General features: G+C 35.7%; 1 long non-coding RNA gene across 1 annotated transcript; it reads left to right on the forward strand.

Moving 5' to 3' along the window:
- The first annotated feature begins 327 nt into the window (after window positions 1-327).
- On the forward strand, window positions 328-1,722 carry LOC131656357 (uncharacterized). Its single transcript, XR_009300069.1, has 2 exons — window positions 328-551; window positions 730-1,722. It is a non-coding gene; the product is annotated as an uncharacterized LOC131656357 (long non-coding RNA).
- Window positions 1,723-4,967: the final 3,245 nt, after the last annotated feature.

The following is a 4,967-nucleotide window of genomic DNA, read 5'->3' on the forward strand; positions in this document are numbered from 1 at the left end:
TAAGAGACCAAAAAAAAGTATTTCGCCTAAAATAAATAAAAGATTAACAAAAGGAAATGTTGTATTTTTGTTCCTGGTAAAATATGGTGTATATTAGAGTAGGTTTATAATTTGTTTGTTTATATTATTTATTAATGTTAAAAAAGTTAAAACAAAAATATTTAATATATTTAAATCATTAATTAATTTCATAATGATTAAAATAAAAGTACAAAAATAAAAAATTTGATTATTTTTACTAAATGATTTCAACTATCCAATATATTATAATTATCTTAAATTTTTATTGGATTTTAAATTTATACCATCCATTTTTAATCTGGACCATCAGTTTATTGGTTCAGCCACAAACTCCAAATCTCAAATCTAATCCTAAAAACAAAATAAACTTCAGTCCTCTCTCTTCTCTTTCACGGCAAAATCATGATCTATTTGTGCTTTACCATTCATTGTTCTCTCACTGGTACACTCCATCGTTCTTCCCATTTCATGGTTTTGTTCCGTTGAGCCTCCTCTAATCTATTGCGCCGCCACCTGAAGCTCAACGAAAGGTACGTTACTTTTCTTGTTTTCACCTGAAATTTGATTTCTTCTAATCTTAACATTTATATGGATTTTGTGACTGGGTTGCCGAATACTCCGAGACGACATGATGCCATTTGGGTGGTTGTTGATGGACTGACAAAGTCAGAGAATTTTATTCTAATTAACATCAATTTTCTTTTGCAGAAGTTGGAAGAAATTTATCTCTGCGTGATTGTGAAGTTGCATGGGGTTCCTGAACAATGGTTTTTACACGTTTATTTACCGTTGTTATATGTTATCTTTGAAGTATTTGGTTAAAGCATTTTATCTCTTTCTTCTATATTTTATGCTTTGGTTGTGTATTTCACTATTTTCAGACTTAGAGGAATAAATCGAGACAAATCAGTGCAAAAAAAAAATACAAAACGCGGAGTTGCGAAGGAATTCTGAGATCTGGAAATTTTTAGCATGTTTTTCATCATGACATGCATGTACTATTTTGATCATAACTAGAGCTTCGTTACTCGGAATGACGTGGGACTGGCGGCAAAATTTCGCTAACGAAAAGGGCTACAACTTTGATGAAGACATCAAAGCCAAATTCTAAAGTTAGGGGCTGACACGGGCCATGTCAAGTGACACGGGTCGTGTTAGGAGACCTGGAACAAAAAATCAGATTCTAAGATGACAGAAGTCTGACACGGGTGCCCGTGTTGGCTGACACGGCCCGTGTCAGCATGTGATGCTGATTTCATGATTTTTTATATTTTGTCCATGGGTTAAGTTGTGGGGGCGTTTTGGGTACTTCCAACCAACCTAAGTGAGTCTATACTATTTAGATGAATTTTCACGAATGAAAGAATTTTTTGGCAAGCGAAGAATATCACCAGAGAAGATTGGAGAAGACAAGGGTTTCAACGAGAAGGAGATTTTCATGAACGGAAGCGATTGAAGATCAATTTGATCTCCAACACTTGTAATGTCTATAATTTCATCCCAATTTCAGTAATATATTTGTCTTTCATGTTCAATTTAACTGTACAATGTTTCTAAAGCTTTCCTCGTCGGACCAATAGGATTGATGTATGACTAGCAATTAGGCTGGACCGCCATTGTTAGGGTTTTTGTACAATTAGACTATTGTAGATATTGCCTAGGAATAGGGATACCCTATAGTAACTGAAATATTCTTGATAATTCAACGGCTTGATTTCATCATAATTCAGTAAGGAATTAGGATTTAGGATGAATGTTCAAAGGTTTTACCACTAAGGAGTTAGGAGCAAACATCCTTAAGAACCGATAATTGATAAGTTAGAATTTGTTATTGAAATAAGGATTCTGAGTTGTTACATGTTAATGCACACACCTACCTGGCATATTACTCATATTTGGCCAAATCAGTCTTTTACGTTTATTTGCAATTTAATTGAGAATTCTCCAAACCAAATCCCCAAGGCTTTTGTTTAATTGAATTGAAACAGAAAGCTATAACATCATGCAGTCCTTGAGATCGGTACTTTGGGATTTCCCATTATTATTACATTGGCAGATTAGTACACTTGCTAATTTACGATCAAGTTTTTGGTGCCGTTGTCGGGGACTGCCGAAATATAGAGTTTTAAGTTTAGTTAAATAGAAATTTTGTTGCTCGTCAACTAAAATTTTACTTTCCAGTTTTATTGTTATCATTTTTACTCGGTTTCCACTAATTTGTGTCTAATCTTTTTATGTGAGGAAAGCCCTCATCTGAATTTACTTTTAAAGCAGAATCCATGTGAGCATGCTTTCACGATCTCAATCTTTTGCGTGTTATTAAAGTCACCGTCGATATCTATCGCCTTTACGACTACCCCTCAACATTCAGAGAAACATCGACTAAAGAAACTAATTCTTTTGAGATATTATCGGGTTGCACCATACCTATTTGTAAATAATAACACAAGTAACACAAAATCACAAGACTATTGAAAAAAATAGTACATACATGTTCCGTAAATGCACCTCAGAATTGTGTTCATCTTCAACACGTTGCGTAGATGTACCTACAGAAGCAACGCTACATATTTTGACAGAAATTTGATGCATAATGTGAGCAATGCAATGGATAAAGATGAATCTTTACCTGAAATTCAGTCTTCTCTTGCTCCCTTTGATTTGTTGCACCAAAAAGTTTGAGTTTTAGAGTGAAAATAGTATTGATGATATAGGGTTTATAGGTTCTAGAGAGGTGAGTGTTAAAGAAGAAAACCAACAATGTGAGAGTGATCATGCTGGTTCAAACTATATTAGATAGTTCCGTAGATACATCTACGACAATTTTTGCCGCTAAGTTATTCCCTAGATGTACCTATGGAAGAATCCCTGAACTGAATTAAATTGAAGTTTTACCAATGTCCACTAGTTTAAAATGCTTCTGTAGATGCACCTACAAAAAAACAAATTTTGGGAAAAAAGTACCTCTGAATATGCATCTACAGAATCAAAAGACATAATTGAAATTTTGTCAGGTGGCTAAGAGAATCAAGGGGTTCATTGAGAATTTCTATAATTTTTTAGGATCAAAATATAATTCATACCCTTGTTAAATTATTTTGAGGTTAATTAAATTTAAAGTAAACTAGTAATATACCCGTGCGTCCGCACGGGTAAAAATTATTTAGTAGTGTAAAATTATACTGTAAATTGAGAATTATGTGTATGTATGTTTATTTGTTTAGAATCTAATTGGTTGTGTCCTATGACACTTTATAAAGTATTTTATTCACATTTTCAACATTAAAGACAAGTGCAAATGAGTGATGATTCAACACCCACTAAATAACAAATTATCTTGAGAGTAAGAATGAATCGGTTCTTCAATCATATTACAATGAAAAGATTGGAATACATATTAATATTTAAAATATTTCGTCATTGAAAATGTCAATTTATGTATGTCTTTTTGTCTAGATCTAACTTATCGTGTCTAGTGTCACTTTATCAAGTACAAGTTAACATTTTACATGTTTTGTTGCTTGGATCTAACTTGTTGTGTCCATAACATTAAGGACAAGTGCACAATTATATTTAGTAAGATATAATATGATTTTGAGATAGATATTGTAAAAATCATAACAAAGCTAAATAATGATCTTATATAGCAATGAATATATATAGAATTGTCATTCATTTTTGTTTTTTATATAGAATTGTTAATTGAAATAAAATAGGTATCATGATGTTAGTGTTCCGTAATAAAAATAAAAATTTTGTATCTCAAACAATAATAATTGTTAATTAAAATAAAATAGGTATTTTGCTGATAATGCATCGTGAATTTTTTTTTTGACAATTGAAAATAAGAATTTTGTGTCTTAAATAAAGATAATTGTTAATTAAAATAAAAAAGAAAATCTATTGATAGTGACCCGTGAGTAAAGTAGAAATTTTGACATTTAAAAATAATTTTTTAATAATTATGAATATTTTTTTAATAATTATAAAATAATTATGTTTTTGGTTGAGTAAATTTTTATGTGTTCTTCTTCGTTCCTGATCGTACCTGATCAGAAGAATCATCGTAGGCTGCTCGGACTGGATCTTCTAGGAAGGAGGAGGGGGGTGTACCTGCAAGGTACTCCGATGCCAAAGTGAGAAGACGAGCAAAGGAGTGCAAGTACTAGCTTAAGGTTAGAAAGAATTGAATACCTGACCTTCTAGTCAAAGAGGGTATTTATAGCCCCCAGCGCTGGGCCATGATCTCGCTATTGGGTTGGATTCCCAGGCCCAACTAGGAGACTGCCAGGTTTCCTGAGCGGAAATATCGGAGGTGTGTGTATGCCCTCTGTCCTGGTTAACCGCTCCGAAGTTCAAGGGAGACGCGGTCTTTTAGGAGCCACGTGGGATCCGTGCTGTTAGGAGGGTTGGATATGAAGGAGCCCAGCGCGGAGCAGGGTCCTCGGCAACGAAGGTGTTCGTGGGAATGTTAGTGCCGAGCGTTGGCTCGCGGGGAGCACGCGATCATGCCGGGTGCCACACGATCGGTCGAGCATGTCTAAGGTGGGCATCCTAGGTGCAGAAGAGGGTCATGGAGGAACGTGGGCCTCTGAGGTTTACTGGGCCAAAACTATATGGGGCCTAACCTTGGCCCAGTCTAGAACAGGAGCCCCCCAAGTCGGAGCTTTCTGGTCAAGAAGCTGTGACTTTGCTTATGCTCGGACCCATGACCTTGGAAATGCCCGGCGAGATGGCTCATCGTCAACCAGATATGCCCGGAGGAACAGCCTGTGGAGGGGGCGAAACGTCGCGCGTGGGTGATACGCGCTGACGTGGCATAGGTAATGATGACCTAGGGTCTAGGAGGCGGCGCTTGTCAGGAGAAGTGACGCTTCGCCTTCCGAGCCCTTTCCCTATAAAAGGGGGCGAATTCTCTCATTTGGGAGTTTTCCCCTCTCTGTTTA

This window comes from Vicia villosa, linkage group LG3 (assembly GCF_029867415.1).
Source record: "Vicia villosa cultivar HV-30 ecotype Madison, WI linkage group LG3, Vvil1.0, whole genome shotgun sequence".
Lineage (NCBI taxonomy): Eukaryota > Viridiplantae > Streptophyta > Magnoliopsida > Fabales > Fabaceae > Vicia > Vicia villosa.